The sequence below is a fragment of the Diceros bicornis genome, chromosome 7 (assembly GCF_020826845.1).
Source record: "Diceros bicornis minor isolate mBicDic1 chromosome 7, mDicBic1.mat.cur, whole genome shotgun sequence".
Lineage (NCBI taxonomy): Eukaryota > Metazoa > Chordata > Mammalia > Perissodactyla > Rhinocerotidae > Diceros > Diceros bicornis.
In genome coordinates this window covers 41,214,407-41,239,591 of record NC_080746.1, presented here as the reverse complement: position 1 = coordinate 41,239,591, position 25,185 = coordinate 41,214,407, and positions in this window count along the sequence as shown.

The following is a 25,185-nucleotide window of genomic DNA, read 5'->3' as shown; positions in this document are numbered from 1 at the left end:
TCACAGAATTTTAGCATGGAAGGGATAGAAGTAGAGTCTGAACTTTGTTCTGGCTTCTAGCAGTGCCTTTAAGCGCAGATGATCTAAAATAGTTGCCTGATGATTGTCCTCTAAAAGAACATTAATAGCTAAAATTTGTTGGGTGCTTACTATATGTTGAAATCATGCTTTTATGAATTATCTCATTTTTTATTATAATAATATTATCAGATAGATAGCATTATAGGTCCTATATTACATATGAAGGAACTAAGACCTAGAGAAATTAGGTGACATATCCAAGATTATACAGCTTAAAGGTGGAAAGTGAGGATTCTAACTCAGTCGGCCTCCCTCCAGAACCTGCTTGCTTACCCACCACCCTAAACTGACTCCCTGTCATAATATGACTTGACTTTATCTGTTTCCAAAAAGTCATATTGCCAGAGTTCTTGACAGATCCACTCCTATCCCAGGTTGATACACCCCTATCTTTTTATTAAATACTGCCAGGAAAGGAAATTCTACCACTTTCCTCAATAGTCCATTGTGGTAACAAATTCTTCTTTAAAGGAAACCATTATTGAACGTTTGTTACACTAGGCAAGTTCCTTCCTGATCACCAATTTTATGATCACAGAAACAAACTGAATGGGAGTAATAAGAACAGATCTGGGTAGGATATAACTGATCACAAACAGGAGCCAGTATGTACGTGTGTGTGTGTATGTGTATGCATATATGTGTATCTATATCTGTACATTAGTCCCCCCTTATCCACTGCAGGTATGTTCCAAGACCCCAGTGGATACCTGAAACTGCAGATAGTACCAAACCCTATATATACTATGTTTTTTCCTATACCTACATACCTATGATAAAGTTTAATTTATAAATTAGTCACAATAAGAGATTAACAACAATAACCAATAATAAAGTAGAACAATTATAACAATATACTGTAACAGAAGTTACCATAAATCTTAGCAACCTCAGCATATGACTTTTTTTCTTATTAAGTCAAGAACTTTCACCTTTTCACTTAAAAGAAGCACTTTATGGCTTCTCTTCAGCATATCACTTTGCCACCATTGCTACTCTTGCACTTTGGGGCCATTATCAAGTAAAATAAGGGTTACTTGAATGCAAGAACTGGGATACCTTGGCAATCAATGTGATAACTGCAAGGGCTACTAAGTGACTCATGGGCTGGTAGCATGTACAGTGTGGATAGCTGGACAAAGGGATGATTCAAGTGCCGGGCGGGACAGAGCAGGATGGCGTGAGACTTCATCATGCTATTCAGAACGGGGTGCAATTTGAAACTTATGAATTGTTTATTTCTGGAATTTTCCATTTAATATTTTTGGACCCTGGTTAACTGCGGGTAACTGAAACCACAGAAAGCAAAATCGTGGATAAGAGGGGACTACCGTATACGCTATAGGGCATTTTGAAAAATCATTTGACTATTCCTGGATGTAAATATTTAGGATTGATAGTAGGTGTTTAGCCTGGAATTAGAAAGGGGAGCATTTATTCATGGACTCCCGTTTCCCATTGATAAAAGATTTACCACAGGGTGTTTAATCTCTCGCATTTCTTTCTGGGTTTTAGTCTACACTGAAATTCAACCAAGAAGCCTCCGGGTGGGAGGAGAGATTTAAGAGAGGCCTAGGGCCAGACATTGTCAGATTGCACCCGTGTGAAGCTGGTTGAAGCACACTTAGAACCGGTTGCCCTTGAGTGGCTAAAAAAGACATATGAGGCCCCGAGGATTTGAAGTGGTGCATGGAAGTGTGCTATAGCAACTAATACTATTTTATTATAGAGTCATCATTTTTCACTTTTTGGCCTCCTTTCCTATAAGGACTTCAATATTCTATATATCATATTCATTGGGTCTAATAGAAGATTCTCAAGCTTTCACTATGCATTCATTCTTTGAATATTTATTGAGTATTTACTAATATTCATTTGGTATGTCAAGCCTTGTGTAGGGAACTGGGGATAAAAATGTAACTATGATAAACAGATTCTCTGCTGTCACAAAGCTTACTATTTTATCAACTCTGTGCCTACCACAGTACTGGCACATAGTAGGCACTTTTTAAAGAAATAAAATGGTCTTCAAATACAATCAGTATTAAATGGGTACTAAATGCTATGCAAACCTTAAATGACCAGAGGGGTGTCCCACTAGATAAAGCAATCCATCATCCTTGCAGGAAGTCTCTTACCTACTGGCTGTAATGGCTTATATCTGCCCTGGGAGTAAAGACTGTTTACTTTATTATCTATGTACTGCCTAGGGATAGGGGAGGCTGAAATTTAGACAGATTTCTGTACTTATCTGTAAGGTGCCTCCAAGGCATAAGAGAACATTCCGAGGAACTGGAATCCAGGAGCATCCCCAGCAGCAGCAGCAGTGGCCACACCTACACTCACCTGGCAGTCTTCCCAGACAGAAGGTGGAAGATTCCCTGTCTGATTGCCAGCACTCTTTCCTTGAGCATCCCAGTGGCCAAACAACCCCCAGCTGACTCTACCCGAAGTGCCTGGTTTCAGGAGCCAACTTGTTTCAACACGTCCACAGAAGCACTCAGGTGGGAAATACGTTGATTCATTAAAGTCATTGATGCACAGTTAGCTGCATTCTGCTGGTCACAAGGAAAATGCCATGCCAGGGACATATTTATACAGTAATAAACTTTTCAATGCCTTAGAAAGCTGCCAAAGTAAAAATAAAATCAGAATAAAATTATTCACATGATAACATTTTGGAGGACAGGTAAGTCTTCCTAGTCCTGTTGGTAGTTTCCTTCCCTCCAGACCCATCTTCCGGCCCTCTGTGACAAGGAAGCCCTCAGTAACATCATACTGATGACCTCCAAATTAGCCGATGTATGAGGAGCTGTCATTATTCTTTAGTAGTCACATTAAACTCTCAGGGCAGAATGACCGGAGCATGCAGGTGCTTTATGGGGCAGTCAAGGCATCGAGGCTGCTGGAGGCTTTCAAGGGGGAACTTTCCACCTGTGGGGAGTGGTGGGGCCATTGTGTAGCTGGCACAGGGCAGACACCCGGGCTGGGAGCTAGAAGGACAGAAAGGTAAACACAATTGACTCTTCAAAGGGCTCACTCTAATGACTGAGCCCAAAGCCCGCCTGGAATAACCCCTACCTGGATCCCCAAAGAGAGGTGCATGGTTCAAAAACACTAATGATTTCTTCTGGAGAATAGATCTGCAGGCCTGGCGCGCCTATCTCCCGGTGCCAGAGGTAGAGTTGGGGAGAAACCGCCTGGGAGAGAACATCCGAGGCAACACGCCAGCTTGCGCGCCTGCTTTAGGGACAGATGTGCTTCGCTGTGTGTTTGGGGGGGAGATGTGTGTGTGGGAGGTGTGTGTGGGGGCGGGGGTGTGTTAAGACTGCCTCTGCTTTGAGGGAAAGAAAGAAGTGCGAGGATACACAGCGCGGGGAACAAGTATAGGCTCTGCTGCTGCAGAGTGTGTGTGTAGGGTTGTGGTCTCAGTCCCAGGAGGGGTGTTGGTACAGAAGTTACTGGAACAGGCGGATTGACAGGTTGGAGCTGCAAATCATTAAACCCCAAATCAATCACTCATTCCCTTCAGAGTATGTCTCCTCCATTTGACAAAAATGTTTAAAATTTTTTGGAAGAGGGGAAGAGAATGCGCCACGTTACCTTTTTAGTCTCATATTACTCCCTTCTCCACAAGGCAATCAGATGACCCCAGGATCCAAAAATGTGTGGGAAAGTGGTAGGAGCCCTGTCTGGGAAGCACATTTGGAATCAAGAGGCACAACATTTGATGGTTTAATCTTCACGCTACAAACTAACCTTGGGATCTTAGGTAAGCCATTTTAACCTCGATATGCCTCAGTTTCCTCATCTGTGCTAGGAGAGTAACATATGCTCGACCTCTGCGCGGGGCTGTAGTGCGGGTCGGACCGAAAGCGGTGTGTGTAAGCTTTCTGGCACCACGCTCGACCCGCGGCAGGAAGGCACGTTGGTGTTATCCTCCAGCCCCGAGAGAGACTGTTGGAGGAAGACTCGAGCTCTAAAATTAGTCCAGCTTCCAGGCCCGGCGCCGGGAGCGCCCTACAGCTCGCCGCGCCTCCCCCGTATCCCCCCTCCCCGCCCGCCCCCTCTCCCCCGCGCAGCGCTCCGAGATCGCTAGTCATCCTGGACGCCAAGGCTTCTCTCCCCCTCGCCCTTTTCGCTCGCGGTTTGGGAGGAGGAGACAGCGAGAGAGAAGCGAGAGGGGGAGACTAGAGAGAGGGGCTTGGCCGTGCGTCGGCGTCGACTGTGATGGGGAGCTGGGAGCAGTGAGGCGGCGAGCAGTAGCGGCGGCAGCAGCAGCTCCGGGCGGATACGAGAGCCGGCGCTCCTCCCGGCAGGCTGCGCTGCGATCTGGGCTGCGGATTAGGATCTCGCGCCCCCGTCGCCCTCCTCCCGCTGCCGTTCTCCTCCACCCGGCTCCCCTCCTCCGCCTGCGAGCCCCCGCGGCGGCGGCGGCGTCCCGAGCGCCGAGCGCCTCTGCTCGCGGCTCCAGTCCCGGCGAGCGCGCGGCGGGCACTGCGGCGGCAGCGGCCGGGTGGCCGGCTCGCCCTGGGCAGGAGCGCCCGGGAGGAAGATCACGGGGGAAGCGCCTGGTGGAACCGTGGATCGCCGGCGGCGGCAAGGGTGCGTGGGGGAATTTGAGCGTGATTATTTGGCTGCCGGGTGCACCGGCTGGAGCGCGCCTTCCGGAGCACAGCTTCAGCTGCGGGGTACAAATGGGCTGCGAGGTGGGCTCGGGGAGACGAGAGCCGGCAGAGCGCGTGGGGGAAACTTTTCACCTTGTAAAGTTCTTGCCTCGGCACAGCTCCGAGCCGCCGTCGCCGCAAGGAGAGAGGGAGGCTCGGTCCTGCAGGGGTAGCCCGGAGGTTGGCTTGGAGAGTTGGCCAAGTTTGGGGCTGAGGATTTGGGGAGCTGGCGGGAGGGGGCTTGCGGATCGGTGCACCCATCCCCGGGCCCCTCGAGCCCTGGCCGCCCGCTGCAGGTGGATGAGAGGGTCCAGGCGGCGAGATTGCTTGGTAGCCGGTGCCTGTCGGGCGCTGTGGCAATGTTCAGATGCCTATGGATGCATTTGGCGGACCCGGTGACTCAAGTTGGGTTGTCGCTTGGCGAGGCGCCGATCGAAGCAGAGAGCCCAGACTCCCCTTTCGCCAGGGAGGGGAAGGGGTTACTAGACACTCTGCAGGTCCACTCCAAGCCTGACTCCGGCTTGCGGGGGTCATGGGCAGGGTGAGATGTACTGAATGGTAGCGGCTCTCGGAATGGGGCGACAGCCTTTCACGGAGTGCCAGGAGGAGGGACTTTTCCTGCTATCTTGATAGCGAGAGGGAAACGAGAGAGTGCATGATTTTTGGCGGGCGGGCGTGAAGGTTGCTTGTCTTTGAAAAGAAAGCAGCGCGGGTCTGACCGTCCTGGGAGTGCGTTGCAGCCTTCTTTGGGTCGGGGGGCAGGAATGCGCCAGGGCGCCAGCGCCGCGCTCACGGCGCCCTCCTGGGCCGTGGTGGGTGGACTCCCCTCGGCGGGACCAGTGTGAGTGCGTGGCCGGGGTGGGAGTCGGAGGTGCTCGGGCGGGGAGGCAGCCGAGATGGCCGGGACTGTCTTCCCGCTGCGCGCGGTGCGCGCCAGGATTCCGCCAGTGGGGGTCGCTGAACTAAAGTGCATCTGGCCCCCGGCTTGCGTGAGGTGGCGCGCCTGGGTATTTTTAGCAGTGCTGTGGTCTGTATTCCTCCCTCCTCTTTCCTGCTGACTTTTGTCGCGTGTGCTTTCCCAAATGGTTAAACATTGACCATGATTAGGCTTCGAGGAAAGCAACTTTTATTGTTCACTTTTCCCTGCCCCACTCTCGTGGGCGAGGGCGCGCTTGGGGCAAGGATGCAGGGGTGGCGGGAGTTTGGCTGCGAGCTATGGGAGCCTTTTGAGTAGCCTGCGACAAGAGGAAAGGGGGTGGGGGGCGCTCCCGGGATGTGTGTGTGTGTGGTGGTGGTGGTAGCATCCTGCGGCTGCAACTCCGTGTAATAATGAGGGCAAAACAGGCAGTGGAAGGGGGTCCTGGAAAGGATGTGAGGAGGAAGGGAGCCAGTAGAGACCCGGCGAGGTCGCACTGGGGGGCTAGGAGAGGCTCCCGGGAGAGAGAGGCGCCTGCGGCCGGATCGTGGGCGGTCGGTGGCGGTGGCCCGCGGCGTCTGCCCGACACCCGGCTCCTTGGCCCCGAGGTCCTTTCCCCCACCGCCTCGCGCAGACTGGGACTTCGCTCCTGGTTTGGGCGAACCTGCAGCCGCCGCGGCGGGAGGGAAGGAGAGAAGCGCGGACCCGGCTAATGACTGAAGAGTCTTTTCTGCCCTTCTCCCCTCCTCCCTCTCCTCCCCGCCCCCAGACTCCCGCGCGTTTGTTTTCCAAGTTGGATCCCACTTCCATTTACAAGTGTCAGACAAACCCGCGCGAACCTCCCCCACTCACCCCGGCCCCAGCCAGACGGGAGAGCGGGCCGGGGGCGAGCTGTCTGGGCATCCCCTAGGGCTGTGCGACGCTCCCACGGGGGGCTTGACCAGCTTGGGTTCACGTGTGTGGGTCCTTGATGTTTCAAAGATACACATAAACGAACAACGACAGCCAAACCGCTCCTGGCCGCTTGTGTTCCGCCGCTTTTCTCCTCTTTGCCTTGGACGTATTAATTTTCTGGCCCCAACGGTTGTCTTTTCAAAGGCGATCGGGGGTGGCGGGAGGAAGGGGGCGGGGGAGCAGGCCGACCAGTTCATCACGGTGGATTTGTGCTCCTGGCTTTGTTAGTAGGATTAGATTCTCTGATTGCGCCGGGGCCGAGTTAAAATAAATGCAGAGACGGAGAACCAACCAGAAAGACCGCAGACGACTTTGCGCCTGATCCAGGCGACAAGTTCAGGTGGTGGAATGGGGAAGCCCTCGATCTAGGAATTGAGGACTGAGGTGCCCGCTTCTCAGTATGGATCAAAGAGAGTCCCGATTTCGTCTCCACCGGCAGGCACCGAACTTCTCCTAACGTTTATCTAACGCTTGAATGATGTTCTGCTTTGTGACGTGGAGATTTGAATCTGAGAAGGAAAGGAAGGGAGGGGATGGAGGAGAGAGGAGGGAGAAGAGGCCGAGAGATTGAGATTCTGCAGAATCCTGGAAATTGCACAGAGCCAACTGCTCCTGCTTTTTTTTTTTTTTTTGAGTTCTTATTCCTAAATTGGAGCAGTTGAGCAGTGAGAGAATAAAGGACAGCCAAGAAAACCAGGGCGCCAAAACACAAAGACAAAAAATGCATACTAACTTCAGCTCTTTGATGTGCTTTTTTTCTAATAGGGTTGGAGTGCGGGAAGGGTTTTTACCATTTTACAAGGAGAAAAGTTGTCTCTTAGAATTAAACCAAATACTAATGTTTAATCATGAATCCTTGTTGCCTTTTTGGAACTCGGACAATGAATGGTGCTGGGGCCAGTTTCTATGCACAGTGCACTGGAAAAAGAAAGTTCCCAGAACTGTCCAGTTATAATGTCTTCATATCGGAGCCACACAGAGAACTCCACATAAAAGGCAGCTGGCACAGAGATCAGAAATCGGTCAGCTGCTGAGCCGGCTCCATCTCTTGTAGCTGCAGGATTTTCACAGCCAGTGTTTGTTGACCAGTGACTGGCTATCAAGCCCCGCCTCCCTTTTTTCAAATTTTACAATTCTGGTTCCTGGCAGAGTCATTTTGGGGAGTTTTTTTTTTTTTTTTTTAATAGTCAGGACCCAGTCTATTTGTTAACCAGCAATTACCGTTGTGCTGAGCTACTAAAAAATGAAATGAGTTGCAATAAACTGAGTGGATGCCTACTGACCTGAATGCTATATGGTTATTTTGCCTGCTCACAGCTTTTTGTAAAGCAGCAGCTCTTCAGGCTGCTCACATAGGAACATTTTGATGTGTCAGGTTGTGTTATCATCCTTGCTTTCTTCATACACTGCAGAAGAGCCTGCTCTAATCTGGCTGATGAATTATGTCAAATAGAAAGAAATAGGCAATTACAGCGAGGAGAGGATATTTAGTCATTACTAACTGGTCTGAGGAGCACTCCCCGTGGCTGTAGTATTGTTATGCTATGTTAATAGCTCATAACGCAAATACGACCAATGGCAGCTTTATCTTACCCTTTCTGGAGTTGGGTGTGGTGTTCAGTGATACCCCACATCTGTCCAGTTGACTGGAGGGTTGGCTTTTTCCACTGGGGCAAGAGGGGAAGGATAATATTGAGGATGTCTGGTTTCTTCCATTGTGGGTCATTCCTAGTTTTTTCCTTCTGCAGGAGCATGGAGTGGGGATCATCTGATGGGATCAGGTGTGCAAGTCCATATGGATTGATTTCCTTTGATAGCTGGGAAGGACTATTGATGAACCGTTGTCTTTGCTGATTGTGACAAACACTAGGAGGAATGAAAACGTAAAAGAAAGGGGTCTGACAGACCTAGAGGGAAGGACATGTCTCCTGCCCAATTCCTTCCTTTAGATAAGAGAGCCCCTGATTTCCCCAGATATGCAGTCTTAAAAAAATAGAGGAAGAAACACAACCCTTGTGAATATTGCTTATTGATAAAATTTTCTGAAATACTTTTCAATCTCTAATTGTTGAGTATGTCATTATGAGCATATTTCTACTTAATTGTGAGGGTTGGGTCTGTGTTTTATAGTTTGTTCTCTTGAGGATGACCACAGTGCCTACTGCCTAATAGGCACAAATAAATACTTGTGGCTTAGGTGACTTCCTCTGTGAAAACCCTGAGAGTAAATATCTTTTTGGTGTTTGGGTCGGTTTGATTCTATTGGCTTCTCAAACTTACTGATTTTTCTGTCAATTGAATAATACCTACTTTTTAAATAAGCTTTCTTCTTTCTTTGTTTGCATTGCCCAAATTTCTTCCCAAGAATAATTTTCGGAAAGCTTGCCTTTCCTTAAAGAAAGAAAAACAAAAAGATTCAGTTTAATGCTACAGATTAAATTTGTTGAGAACATATTTGACACTTGTCTAGTGGCTTCAAGTTGATTGCTGGTCTACCAAAATAGGCTCTCAGTTACATGTAACAGTGACAATCATTCTAGTAGTTCTGGATTGAATGGCACTCCCAGATTAGTCTTAATTTTAGCCTATTCTAGAATTGAGATATTTTTGTATTAAGTAGAAGGATGAAAGTTTGAGAATGGATTTGCTGGCATGATGATGATCAGAGAAAATACAGAACAGATTTCAAAACTTAATGGTCAAATTCTTCATGTAATCAAAGTGTATTACTTCTTTCACTGGATAGATATATATGAATGTGGAGGCCTGGGAGGAGGTCTGGGGAAGGTTGTGGGATTGTCCTTCCTTAGACAATGCTTTAGGAGAGTTGCTTTGCCTAGACAGAAAAATTGTACAGGGGTCCTTGAGAGGCATCCTTGAGCAGATTCTAGTATTTCACCTTTCTGATCTTTCAGGGTTCCAAGGCTGCGGATTATAGCCTCTGTTTAATAAAGGACATTTGTTTAATTAACTCTTGCCCTTGTATGTCTTAAATTTATCTCTTGGTTTTTATTCTGTAAAGTCACATGGAATTTAAAGTCATTTCCTGTATTTTTCTTTCTTTAAAAAAAGCTTCACTTTTATGTTTTTCTTTTTCTTATTTTATTTTCCTTTGTCTCTTTTATCTCTTTAAAAACATCATTTCTTTTAAATTTCTTTTCAGTAATATTTACTGAACCTACCTCCTTTTGCAAGGCAGTGGGCAGGATTCAAATATATCCTTTGTCAAAGTAAAATATAACTTTTGCTTCTGCGTGCTTACTGTTTGTTGGAAAGATGGGGAGGTACCCATGTGTGCAAACTAGAAATCAACGCATGGCCATATTTGTTAACTGACAAAAGAATGTCTCTGAACAGGGTCCTAGAGGAGGAGGGAGAGATTAATATAATTAATATGAATTTAGGAGGAGCATACAATGAATATAATCCAATGTAATAATTCTTAGGGAAACCCTAATGTAGGCAAGACACTATGAAATGAACTAATTCTGTCATTTCTTTAGGACAGGCTCCTTTTTGGAAGAACATTCTCATGGAACAGGCCAAATAGGCTGTTGGAATGTTATTCACTATTTTGGGAAGACACCAGAATTTATTCAGGCCCTTTTCTCCATTATCTTTTTGCCTGTCCCATCCCTACCCACCACCGCCCCCCGCCCACCCTCCGACTTCAGAAAGGACCTGTAGGCACTTTTATGTGTCTGGGAGCCTGCATGCAGGTGCTTGCCCATGCCCCACTTCCTCCCCTGCATATGCACACACTATGGCTTCCAAGTGGTTATGTCACTAGTTCTGGGTTTTTTGATTGACTGTCGGTAATATCTAAACAGTACGGGTACAAATAAGCTGCCTTTTAGGGGATCCTTTAAACAATCTTTTATTTTTGCTGTATTTTTCATAAAATTTAATGGGTTGTTTATGGCACTACCTATTATTATTCAACAGTTAACTGTGTGAGGCTTCTCACACCACCCAAGCTCCCAAAAGTGATCCTAAAGCAGAGTTCTCAACCTTGACTGCACTTTAGAATCACCCAGAAGCTTTGAAAACAACTGATGTACAAGTTGCCTCCAGACCATTTATATCAGAATCTCTGGGTAGCACCCAGGCAGGCATCATTATTTTTGAAAGCCTCCTAGCAGATTTCACTGGGTAGCCCAGGTTGAGGCACAATGCTACAAAAGTTGTCCATCAGATCTGGACTGAGAGTTTACTCCTGTCCATAGCTCTGAGACCTCAGGGAATTTGAATGAAAATCAAGAACATGTGCTCTGGATTTTCCTGCTGTGGATGTAACCCCTGGGACTCCATACTGAGTTGAAGTTGAGCTGCACTGGCCTTGAAGGAGGTGAGTAGGAAGGTTCACGTCTTCCATTCTTCTACATTTTTGGGTCTCAGTTTTGCCAGTGCTTAGCGTTCCTTCTGTTGCCTAATGTGGATTTATCCTCCTTTTTACTCTCGTTTGCTTCAGTTCCTTCTCCAGACAGTAATCATAGCGTGGTCCAGGAGCTAGTAAATGAAATTTGGAAAGTTTCAAACATTTCCAGGAACAGAAATTCTTCCTCTTTTCATGTTGGACTCTTGCTCTGGGGTCTGTTTTTTATGTAATTCTGAATTTGGGAAATGAACTCGATGTAACCCATCAATATTTACTCAATTCTCTTTTTATTTGTAGGGGTTACAAGAAATGTGTTGCATAAAACAATGAATCATGGCTTCAAAGAGCTTAGAGTCTAGTTGTGGCTAAAGAGGCATACACTTCACAGCACTGTTTAGTGTCGGAGGTGGAAGGAACCTACTAAGTTGGGCAGGCATGCTTCTGGCACGTGCTGGGAAGAAACTTCATTCCTCACAGACTGATGTATTCAGCTATTCTTAGTTCCCTGTTTTCAGCTTAGTTATGAATCTCAGAGTTAGCTTTGGCACAGAGAACTCTGAGGTGTTCTGTCCTTTAGGAACTCAGCTTCCAGGTCTGTTGCTTGCTTTTTAACATTAAAAAAAAAAAAAGTCAAGTAAATGGCACCCCTAGTAATGCTAGCTTCTGGAATGTGGGTGAAAATGCTAGAAGTTTTACTGGGAATGTTCACCATGACTTGCTGGTACTTGTACTTTACACAGCAGTGGAAAATAATATATCAGTTATTCTTTATTTCTTTTCTCTTTTGAGATGTCAGAGATAAGCCCAGCTGTTGAATGAGGCATAGATATGAAAGGTTAACTGGAAGTTTAATTGTAACATCAGAACTTCAACTAAATTAAATTCGAAACTATCTGATAAAAATTATAGCCGTTTCCGTATCATGGAAGGTTAAAAAGAGAGTATGCTAGAGCAGCTATTATGTTTCACATTTAGAAATGAATCTCGAATTATTAATGCCACTAAATATCATTGAACATTACTTAACACTTGTAAATATCTGAAAGCGTGCCAGATAATAGAGATTAAATCTAGTGACAAATGTGCTTAATGACAGTATAAATGTCATTTTTTTCTATCAGATAAACATGGTGTGTGTGTGTGTGTGTGTGTGTGTGTTGTGTGTGTGTGTGTTTTCTTCAAAAGCAAAATGAGGCTGTATCTTGGGAGGAGGGGTACCTTGATCTTTTTTGAAACCTAGAGCATCTATTACAAATGATGTTGTTGTTGTTGTTTTTAAGTCTGTGATTAATATTTTGGGCATCTGAAGTCTGTTTTTAAGACTGCGGTTTGAAATTCTCTGTTTGGCTCTAAGTGGTGGCTAAATGATGGCAGTTGGTGCTCTGATTGGCTGAGCAGTGTGTTGTGTGATTCATGTGGCATGGTCCCCTGCCAGGCGGGAGTTTGTAGCTACAGTTTCATCAGATTGGCCTGGCTGTGGAGAGCCTCACTAAAAAGAAATGTACACATGAAAGTGGGCCAAATGCAGATGACTTTACCATTGCTGGAGTTCTGGAGAAAGTGTGGTGTGAATCCTTCCCACATTAAAAAAAAAAAAAAAAAAGTTTCATAATAACAGTTTCAATCAGATGAATCAGAATTCAGAATTGTGTAGTAATCTCCTTTGGGAATTTGGTACCTATCTGATAGGAGTGTAAAGGCATTTCAGAATGTCAATTAAATGGAAAAATATTCCTGGAATTGAATATAATTAAGAAATGTTGAAGTCTGGCGTCTACGTATTCAGACACTGTGTTAGATGGTTTAATTAGTGAACCAGGATTTGGATTTATCGACAGAAGGTCTCTTTCTCATGGCATGTTTCACTCATTAAAATCTCATAATGTCTTGGATCTTTTTAGCTGTTGGAACTTGACCATTTGCCATTTTGTGCTTCTTGACTTCGGTGATGTGTGCTTTTTTTGACTTTGCAACTGATTAGGATCATGTTGTTTCTCCCATTGATGGCCGTTCCCATGCAGTGAGCACATGATATTTCCTAATATTATGAAGTGTCAGCAAAACATCAGGCAGGACTTTGTACCACTGAAAAACAGGGTTTGGGAAGTAAAACTATTATAGTGCAATTTTTGCTCTAGCAGTTTAAAAGTAATTTGTGAGATTAATTTCTTCTTTATAACTATTAGCTCTATATTATATTTATCTGCATTTCTCCGAGTCTTTTTCAGTTTTGTGATTGATGGTTTAGTGGTGTAAATCCTTTTTACTCTAGATTGTTGACGTGGAAAAGTTTCCAATTATACAGGACATTGGGAAATTCTTTCTTTTTTAATATCCTCATTGTGGGATATAAATTTTTTTGAACTGCATTTGATGATTATAAACTCTTGACAGAACTGCAATTAGTAAAGAAATAACTTGGGAACGTTGACAACAAGTGAGAAACACGGTTCACCGAATCCTTGAGAATTTGTCACTACCTGGTTTACAATTTAAATTTTAACTGCCTTCTGTACTGGCGTTAATGTGAACATCCTCATCTTCACAGGTATGTTCTCTAACTAGGAGCTGTTTAAAGTAATCTAGCATTCCATCTTTCCTGTAGACATAGCAGATCATTCACAGTCTGAGTGAACTAACTACACATTACATTGTTAGTCTTTCTGATGGCCTGTGCTGTGTTCTTCAAATCCATGTCATTGTTGGCAAAAATATATTGAGTGCTCTTATTACCTTGGACTGATTTTGCCAGGAGCTTATTATTAAATAAATGTGATGCCTGGCCCTTCAAAAATTAACTTTCTGAACTGGATTATGTTTACCTAGATAGGCCCAGAAAAGATACCTTATAATACATAATACATGTGTGACCCTAAATTAGTAAGATGGCACCAGCATCTTTTATTGAGTTGAAGTGACATCATCTGCTTGGAAGTCCCTGGATTAGTAATGAGACAATAATGCCTTCCATTTATATTCAGGAGACAACTACTCCATTGAGAAAATTATGCAATCCAGGCAGTTGATTGGGAAATGGAAGACGAAAATATATTATATTGCCAAATCAATTTCCTAGATCTCCTTGAATTATCCAATAATTAGATAATCTTCTTTTAACTTTGGAAGTGTAGATTTTGTATGTGTAATTATTTGCATTAATCACTTTATTCCCAAGTTGTATTCAGCAGTGCACATAGTCTGTTCAATTTATACTCTCTATATTTCTGTTAAATAGGTAGGATTAATAACATACTTCCTCTCCAAAAAGAGAGAGGGAGATATAGGTATTTTATGAGATTTGCCACTTTCATACAGCTCATCAGTGGTTATTATAATAAAGTGAATAAACCTAGATTGCTCTTATAGAATAGATATGTTTTTAAACATGAGTGTAAATCCCATTTTTCAAAGCAAACCACATTTTAAATGCATTCAATTAGGAAAAACTCACTGTTTAAGCAGATCCGGTGGCACATTCTTTTATAAAGTAAAGAATATTTTGTTTCTCCTGAATTTATCTGTTTTTGTGTATGTGTGTGTGAGGAAGATCAGCCCTGTGCTAACATCTGCCAGTCCTCCTCTTTTTTTGCTGAGCAAGACTGGCCCTGGGCTAACATCCGTGCCCATCTTCCTCCACTTTATATGGGACGCCGCCACAGCATGGCTTGCCAAGCAGTGTGTCAGTGCGCGCCCAGGATCCGAACCGGCAAACCCCGGGCCGCCGCAGCGGAGCGCGCGCACTTAACCGCTTGCACCCCGAGGCCGGCCCCTAATCTGTTTTTTAACTGTAAATTTTTGTACATCAGATTTCTCAAAGAGAGGTGAGTGTATGCATATGGGAAATATATTTTCTTTCAAATATATGATGAACTGAAAGTTAGAATGTGACCTTCTCCCTCAGCACTGCTTTGAGGAGAAGCACCAGAGGAGAAGCTAAAAGGGGAAGACTGAATGGTACTGGAGGGCAGAGAGAATGGAAATATCCACCTCATTTATGGAGAGGTTGAGGAAATGTTAAAGCTTAGGAGCTTCTGGGCAGTAGGCTCAGGCTGGTCCCACCCAGAATGACACCTCTGGCAATATCAGCTCTTTGTGAAGATACTGAATAGGATCACTCCTCTTCCCAGACTTTGGGACATCCAGAGAAGTCTTCCTTATCACCACTCAGGGCATCTCACCTTCTGCAATCCCCGCTCCTAACTTTTGTTCTCCTTCGTCTTTGTTGGCCCCTTTTTATGTCCTCACCCTCCCCAGCCCCTGTAGTCACTGATCAGAGCCCTATGCCATCCTGGAGGTTTGCTCAAACCTTACCTCTTATATTGCTTTTTCACATCTCTGCACTCAGGTCCCCACTACAGTTTGTATTACTATTATAGTACCTATACCATCTGCCTTGTAATGGAATTACCTGTGCTGGAATTACCTCTTCCCTGCTATAGACCATAATTCCCAGGGCTCAGTGGCAAAACATTGATCTTTGATCTCCTATTCTTATTATTGCTGGATCTTACCAGTGTTTAATGTTTAAAGCTGAATGACCACGTTTGTTTATGCTCAACTTGAATGGTGTAGCATTGATTTTCACAGTGAAATATCTATGACCAAATACTGAAAAATATCCCTGAGGTATTAGGACTGCATTATGATTCTGGTACTGGTAGAATGGAGTATTTTTGAGTCTGCATTTTATAGTTGAAGGAAAGATCTTCCAGGCATATACACCCAGGTCCTCGATTGGCTGATCTATTGGCGGGTCTTTCCTGTAAGTTCTCAGGGAGTGTGGTGAAGACACCAAGAAGGCATTGTGGATACAGCCAAATGTCTGGTTATCTTTCAGTAGTACCGCTTTGTTTTGGAGGAGGTCCTGTTAGAGGAATTATGGACCTAATGGTACATACACATGGAGGTTGATGTTCACAGCCAAAGGTAAAATATACTGGGAGGTGGGAGTGCATCTCAGTGCTGAGTCTTTTCTCTCTTAGGAAAATATAGAATACGTATGTGAGAGTGTTGTTATTACAAAGTCCTTGGAGCCTTTCTAATTTATGTTTAAAAATTAAATCATTTGTAAATACCTGTGCTGTAACTGTTAAATTACAATCAACACACTATTCCAGTGAATACTGAGACACGGAAGTTCCCAGGGGTACTGCTCACCCAGTTTTGACCATTGTGGGCAAGAGAATCTTGCTTTAAGGGTTGAATTTACAGTGTCTGGCACATTGTACAGTGTATAAGTGTATAAATAAATCTATGAAGTTACAATTGGTAATAGAACAGATTAAAATGCAAGTCTTGTAAAATTCCAGATATCTTATTTTCTTCAATTACACTGCACTAAAGCATTATTTGAGGGGCAGGCCAGTGAAATCAACATGTGAACAGGTGTGTGTCTTGGGAATGTCATATTACCAAAAATGTTCAATAACTGTTTCTTAAGTGAATGGAAATTGGAAAAGGCTGTGTCTGTCTTTTAGACACTTTTTCATTTTGTAAGCTTAACAAACAAAATCTCATTAACACCAAATCCATGGGAGCATGAGAAATGTGTAATGCTCTTAATTTCTTATTAAGTGATTTGTGTTTATTGAAAATTGGCTTGAAGGTACACTGAGCATAATTCATAATATTGGTTTTAGGTGAATCTGGATACCTGAGTGTTTTCTGTACTTAGAATGAACTCATAGTTCAGTATTGGAATAGGCGGTGTGAAGAGTGCTATCTTATTTCTGGAAGAATTTACTGAAATGAGAAGATGATGAGTTAGACTTGGGAGATCCTTTTCTTATGCTCCTGTGCCTTTTAGGTTTCTGTGCTTGCTCCAGGCCTTTATTTCTCCGGGCCCACTTTGTACGTGTCTACACGCAGATGAGAGAGAGCGAGGGCACTTAGGGGCTGGTGGAGGCAAATGTGAATCCCGTTTTTTCCCTATTAGCTCGTGAGGCCTGCTGGGTAGCAGCAGGCATTACCAGACATTTAATTGTGTGCAAGGTAAGGCTGGCACAACTCCAGCATCATGGTGGAGCAAGAATTATACTAATCAGCTGGGATATACTGCATATATTGATTAGAGTTGGATTTTGTTATGCAAAAAAAAAAAAAAAATCCTTATAAATAGTGGGAAAGTAATTGAGAGTAATTAAAAAGGCAGAGAGTTAATTCACAGTTCTTTAGATGAAAAGGCATTTTGATTCTTTGCTTCCATGCAGATTTCCGGGCAGCCTGGAGCAGTCTGTGAGTGCTGAGTCTAAATGGTATGATCGCTGTTGCCGCTGAACTGGAAAGAGAGTAAATGGGCAGGCTGCCTCGGTGAAGCGCTGGTGACCAAGTTTCAGTAGTTTCTTCTTGGTGGCTCTTTGCTGCTGGAAACCTTCTTTGTTTGGGTCTGGGGGCTTTTCATTTCTTTTTCTTGGCCTCACTAATAGCTTTCGGTTATTATTAAAATCCCTGATGAGAACTGAATTGAGACCCCAGTATCCTAGTGAACACTGATGAGAAATTAAACTACACTGGGACTACCTGGAATTCCAGCATGTTTTGTCATTGCTTTCCTCCTTCCCTCAACTGAGAAGGCTTTGTAATGATTTGATGTCACAGAAAACACTTCATCTGTGAAATGATGGCCTGGAATAGTGTATTAGCACACTCTTTCTTGCCTCCTGAACCCTTTCACTCATAGACAGTGCCTGCCACAAAACAGATGCTCAGTGTGTATTTGCCGAATGGATGAACCAATGAGAAGTTGTATAGATTTTGGATACTGGAATAATTTGGCATCTTTGAGAAGTTATAGGTGACGTTTGGTAGCGTTCCAGGCATCATTATGAACTGAGATCCTGAATAACAAGTGGCAAAAGGGGAATGGGGTGGGGGAGAAGAAAAAGGCTAAGATTTATTGAGCCTTTACTGAGTTAAGCTCTTTGCATGTGTACTTTTGTTCCAGGGTCACCTGAGTTCTAGAAGGTGGATGTTAATATCATCATTTCACAGATGACAAAGATATGGTTGGGAATTGAACCAAGGTTGCAGACCTTAATTGGCAGGACTAGGACTTGAACCCACAGCTCTTCTTGACAACCAGAACTTCTCAAACATAGCCACACAAATCCCCATATTGGAATAGGAGGATGGTCTCATTTTCTCAGAGTGTGGTGGTGGAGCCCAAAGATAGGCCATGAGCACCATTCCAATTTCTTTGAGAGCTGAGGATTTCTTCCCCAAAATTTATGTGAATTTTACAGTCTATTCCATAATACATTTGCTCAAATGTGAGATAATATTTTAAATTACTTAGCTATCAGAGTACTTAAATTTTCTCCCCAAAATCTTTCATTAAAATTGACCCACTTAAAAGTTGCTCCAGGACACCTCTGGAATTTCCATGTAGAGGGAGTCAGAGGTGGCAATTTGAGGAACCTACAATGATGTTTTGTTTCCATAGCAAGTGTAGTTTTTACTCAGATTGCATGCTTATTTGCAGTGGCCTGGGAGTGTTAGAGATGAGGAAGGTGGTAAAATTCGCCCATGATTTCATCTTTGTTTATCCAGGAACTCTAAGTACCATTGATTAGCTGCTGTTAACCCACGTTTGAAAAGCAGGCACAGAACTATGCTGCCCTGTGTTATTTGAATAATAATAATGACCATGATAACAAATACTATGCGTATAGTTAATGACAAAGGGCTGCTTTGTTTTCCCAGTTTTACTGTCTGGATGATAAAGTTGATGGGAGAAACTTGAGAAAAGGAGAATGTGGATAAGGAATCCTGAAAAATAGACTTCCCAAACTTCCTGCTGGTCAGCAGACGTTGAATTAATAGACTATTCAAAACGAATTCTTGACAATATTAGTGATAGTAACTTGCACTTGTGTAGAACTTTACCATTTACAATTTTTTCATTCATTTTTGCATTTGCTAGTAGCAACTAACATTGATAAGAGGTTTGCGTATATTATCTCATTTATACCCCAACAACCCTGTGAGGCAGGTACTGTTATTATCTCTACTTTACAGAGGCAGAAATTGAAGCACAGCACTGATAAGTGACTTGCCCAAGGTGACATGGTTCAGAGGTGTCAGGGTCAGGATTCTAACTTGGTTTTTCTAATTCTACAACCTGTGCTCTTTATCCTTCTGCTGTGCTTCTCTGCCTAAAAGAGCCCTCTGGGCTGGCAGGTTTTTTCTCTCCTTAGTGGAGTTCTGGGTTCCTGGCTTGTGCCCAGCCTTACTCATAGTTTTAGTGACTCTAGAGCGATCCTGTAGAAGCATCTGGCTTCTCTGGACTATAGTACCCCTGAAAACACCTGCCAGTGCATGGCAAATCTGGTTTGATTTTCTAAAACTGGAGTGTGCACCCAGGTCAGCAGGAAGCAAATTCATTGCCTCCAGAGTCACAGTTAACAGTAACTCCCTCTTGGAGATGACTTTTCCTTCCAGGCTAGTCTGATAACACAGAAAGAAGTGGAAAAGTTAATCAATTCCCAATAAATGTGGGTTATTGCACCGTGCCTGAGTAATTTACTGCTTGCTGGAACTAACTTCAGAATTGTTGGGATGTTCTGAGTTAGTGTCATGTTACCCCTGGGTGTGGGCTATTAGATTCCAAGGGACTGTCATGGAATTCTCCATGGCTCTGCTTGCACAGGACGGGTTGGATCAAGAAGTTGGAAATCTACTGTTTTCTGTCTTTGGCTTCTCAGCTAAATGTAAATAAAAAGATGGAAGATAAAATGTAGAAAATTGCATTAGCCTGATTAGGGATCTCATTTGCATAAAAGAATCTTTGAATCACAATTACCCTCTGGCTTTGGACCTTGCTTTTGTTGCCTATTATCCAGTCCAAGGTCATTACTAAAAGGATTCTTGTTTTGTGGAAGAGGACTTACTGAAATATTAATTTCATTGCCTGAAGTATCTTCATATGGTCTGGTGAATACCTTGAGGTTCTGTCAAAATCACAAAGTAAGAGAGTTATTTTTTATGCCTTTGGAAAGGTGATGCAGGAATTTGAGTAATAGATTGCTAAAAGTTCACTCTATTTTGCCTGTCTTTATGACGGAAATGAGTAAAAATCTTTATGTTCTTTGGTAATTACTGCAGTGAAACAGCCATAACTGGAAAAGTTGCGTGTTCAAGACATCATAGAGGAGGCTTTATTGTTTTGTTTTGTTTTGATTTAATTGCACTGTGACTGGGTTTGAATTTGAGGCATAAGACTCTGGGAGAGAAATAAACTTGTGACATTTGAAACTTGGAAGTATTTTCCTTTTTTTTTTTTTTTAAATATAGGTAGAACTTGAGTAGTCAAGATTTTGTTGAATGCCTTTTCAGTTCGTAACTGCTTTAACGCAAAAGCTTGACTTCAATGCTGTTTTTCGTTGTTCTTTCCTAGCTTTGGCTGTACGTGTAATTTAATTCAGTGTATTAAAAAGAAGTTGTGTTCCTCAATGGTAGAGGAAAAAGCCCTCATTCTCCTTAGTAGTAGCTAATGATAATAATACTTGCAAGCACAATTCCTTAAAACAAAATAAGACAAAACAAAAACAAACCCCAAACTGTGATTGAAGGTTTTTGCATCATTACAGGCAACAGCCTAAGGCTGTAACAGATACTCTTGGAGAGAGTTTGGCTCATTTTATTGACATATTGTTTTGTCTGTTGTGAGCAGACATGCATTATTCTTGGCCCAAGGAACATATATCAGTTGACAAAGCCAACAACTTACTTACCTGATCTCCCTTTGGACGTATCCTTGAAAGTTACTATTTTATTGTTGTTCTCAGCTGGTTTTGCTCCCAGAGTGACTCAGTGGCTCTTTGCATAGCTGTTTCCCAGTCTATTTTATAATCCATACTTGTCCCCACTTCCCCGCCCCCTAGCCCTGCATTGCTAGAATCCTTTCTGTTTTACTTTAAAGAACAGTGTGCTTAAAGTCACAACAAAATAAAGCGTGGATGAGAAACAGCATCGCAGTTTCAGACTTAATGCCTTTGTGACATCTCATTGCTATGCAAATGAGATTCAAGGAGGTCATCCCTTTAGCAGTTGCTCCAGCCCCGGTATCTACTTGATAGTCGTTGGCCAAACGTACTAAGCATTCATTACCGAGCCAGCCTAGGTGTTTAACTCTTTGTTGGCTTTGAGCCTGCTAGGCTGCTGAGCTTAACAGCTCCTTAGTGGATGTCTGCATTTCAGGGACCTCCTTGCACCTCCCTCTGCTGCAGCAGTGTGCTACCTCAGGAAACCCAACACTTGTATTTGCAAGACACACTTGTTGGTATGCCAAGACGGTATCGGGAAGGCTCATTTGTGATGTGTTTCCTCGGCTGTCTCAAGTATTTTCAACATTGCTAAATACCATTTTCAGATAGATGTTTTATTCACTCGCATCTGTGACAAGCTCTTGCAAATATTGCATAGAAAAGTGTGTGTCTGTGCTGGTAAATGTTCATGTAATACTTATTTTAAATTGAATTGTCTGCAATTCATATTTGATTTCATCTGATTTAACAGATGTCTTAATAGGAAGTAGTTGCTGAAGACGGTGGAATCTGATTTTAATTCAGTAAGAACCAACTAACTTTAATGAGTGCAGATTATTGCTGGTATTTCGTTTGGTTGGTTAAAGGGTATTTTTAATTCACTAGTATGATAGGTTGTTTTTTAAAAAAATATGATTATAAAAATATGACCCATTTCTCTTTTAATTCCATTTTGAGTGAGGCTTTTGCAGCTTGAGCAACTGGCCATATTTTAAATGGTTAACTCATTAAGTAATTATTCTCTTAGTCATTATTTCAGTGTAGTGGATTTTTTTCACACACACGCAGATGCAGAGCTGTCTAGACACTGAGTTTGTTCTGAGATTTTGGCTAAAATAACTGCCAACTAAAAGAAAGCATATATTACACTTGGTATAAGAAGGCTTCGGATCTGTGGAGAAGAACATTGTTCTTACAACACAGTCTCCTACACATTAAGAATGAAGATGATGACATTGATAGGAGGGATGGTTTGAGTAACTTTGTGTTGAAAGTGGAGAATTCTAGAATGTGGATTTGCTTCTTTTCAAGGATTAAGAAGCCATCTCTGGATTAAGGTATTGAATCAAATACAAATATTTTTAAAGATGATACTTTGGCCTTTTATAAACTAGTACCTTTCTAAAAGTGTCTCATCTGACTGCCTGCTGGTGTGAAGGACTGCTCAGACATCTGATGACAGGTTATCTTGAATTCTGCTGAGAGAGACATTACTCTTTCATGATTTTGATCAAGGACTGGAGAAAACTACTAGTGGTTAAAATAATGGAACAATATTTGAAAAGCCAGTTAAGCACACCTTCAAAGTGAAAGCTTAGAACCACTCTTTCCTGTGTTTCCCGACTTCCTATCCTGGTCTTTACTGGCTCATAAATATTCATGGTGACTCTGTTATACAGAGGTACTGGGAGGGTCAAGGAGATACACACAACACTGCTCTAGATCTCAGGGAACTTAAGGTGTGGGGATGAGATAAGGCCTACCGGTAACCATCAAAGAGTAGAAAATGGTATTGCAGCAGTGGAGGTGCTCTGCTGGTTTGAACATGGAAGGTTCTCTCTGAACTCACCAGGGAATTGGTTTCCCATCTGAATCACCTCTGAAAGCAGGACTCCCCATTCACTGCTGGCACATCTGATATAGGAGCTGAGGGCGGATTGTTCCCCCAAAGTTACCACTTGAAGACTCAAGTTTCTCTACTTGATGCTCCTGATCTATCCTGGAAATTCTTATTTATCACTTTATATGGTAGATGTGTTCTAGGAAACAGTGTGTAATTGTCAGAGGTATGTTTTGTAAAAAAAAATTGTGGTGAAATTTTTTCATGTAGAGAAGCCCAATAGGTTCTTCTTTTGTAAAGAAACAAATATAATTTATGAGTTGTAAATTTGGATTTACTAAAACATTGTTAGAAATTTAAAATTAGGGAATAGTTATATTCAATTTGCAGATTATTCTGGAATCTGGAAGCTGCCTTGTCTCTAATTGTCTTCCTTTTTCCAGCTAAACCAGGTGGTGAGTACCAGACCTGTTGAATTGAAATCAACCAATATTGATTAAAATGAAAAGAGGAGACAAACTTAAAGAGTATGTATTCGCTAAAATTGGATAAAGTCTGAATTTCATTTGTCTCTGCTGTCATTGTTTCCATTACTGCAGATGATTCCATGGAATGTGTTCAGGCATGGGTGAATTATAATAGCAGTAAGTTTTCTTTGGGGGCTTTTGGGAAAAGTTTTAAAAATGTGTTTTCTCAGAGTTAGATGGAAATGTTCTTTGCTAGAAGCCTTGATAAAAAAAATTTTCTGCTGTTTTCAGAAATTGTGTTTTTTCTTTAAAGAGAAAACTGTTCAAAAATTTAAAAAAAAATTTGTAGGTCAAACATTTTGCATCTTATCCGATCCATTGTTTTAGAAATCTACTTTCCTGTTACAAAAGATGCTGGTTCATAGAATGCTTTACATTCCCTGTTGTTGTCGGTGTTCGAAAACCCAATGTCAAAGAGTTCTTCCTGTATCCTTGCTAATAGGGTAAAATGCTAATGGGGTAAAATGCTACCAGATGAGCCAGAGTGCTTTGGTTTGTTGTCTGGAGTCTGAGTCATAGCGATGGACTTTAATTTTAGATCTAGATTCCCCAACCATTTTCACTGGGTATCATTTTTTAAACAATGGACCCAATCTTTATTAAAATAGTAAGCTTCAGCTATGTTACTCCTCAGTATATCTTATGATATATAATGATGAAGGTGAATAGCGATTGATAAAGATCAATGAGCATCCAAGTGTATTTAATATTTTTCTTATCATTCCGTTGTGATTCATATTGCAATCATTTTCTCATGCACACACTTGATTAGAATGCTCCTCTGTGTCTTACCACTTTTCCCTCAACTCCAGGGTCAGAATCCATTTTTTTGGGTATTTAGAAGAGGCCTTTGAAGTAGCTTAGCCCAAAAAGACCTGGCAGCTATTAACTGACATGGGAAAGGGGGAGGGAGATTTTTGAAACGTGAGATTTTGAGGTTATCATATTGTTTTGTACTGTGTTTGTATCATTGGCTCCTTGATTGAACTCTGTGCTACTTTTGGGTAGAAACCCTTTCACGTTCACTTTGCCCCTGAATGGGATTGCTAGATTAAATAAATAAAAATACAGATCCCCAGTTAAATTTGAATTTCAGATAAACAATGAACAATTCTGTAGGATAAATGTGTCCCCAATATTGCAAGAGCCATATTTTTATCTGGCAACTGGATTCCTGTGCACATCACAGCTTATCCTATAGAGAATGTTGAGAAAGTGTTTGTTGAATGACTGAATGAGCCTCCAGGTAGAAATATATGGTAATTAGTTGAAAATATTAATTTAAAGCACAGTAAAGCTTGATTCAAGAGTCACCATCACATGCATGGGTGGTGCTTGAAGCCCTGGAGATTGTCTAGGGTCATTGTGTAGACCAACGGTTTTTGAACTGTAGTGGGCACCAGAATCACCTAGAGGGTTTATAAAACATAGATTCCTGTGCCCCACCACATAACTTCTGATTTAGGAGGCTTAAAGTAGGGCTCATGGTCTGCATTTCTAACAAGTTCCCAGGTAATGTCAGTGCTGCTGATCTGAGACCACACTTCAGGAGCCACCATGTAGACTCTCTGGAGAGGGATCAGCAAATGCTTTATGTAAAGGGCGAGATTGTAAATATTTTAGTCTTTGTAGGCCCAACTGTGTCTGTTAGAACCACTCAACTCTGCCTTTGTAGCTTGAGAGCAGCCTATGTTTCAATAAAACTTTACAAAACCAGGCAACTGGGCTGGTGGTAGTTTGCAACCGCTGCTCTAGGGTGAGAAAAGGTGCATCATGGACATCCAGTTTTAAGAATTGGGCAGAGGAAAAGGAACTAGAGAAAGAGCAATCTGAGCAATGGTGGAAGATCCAGGGGAGGGGAATATTTCCAAAGCCAAGGAATCAGAGATTTTTAAGAATGAAAGCACGCGTCACTCTCATCTCCTGTCACAGGGCAATTAAAGATGCAGGAGTGGATGAATGCTCAAAGAGCCCCTTGGATTTGGCAGTTAGGATGTAAGGACACCCATTGACTAAGCAGGTTGAATAGAGTGGTGGGGAGGGATGCCTGCCAGATGG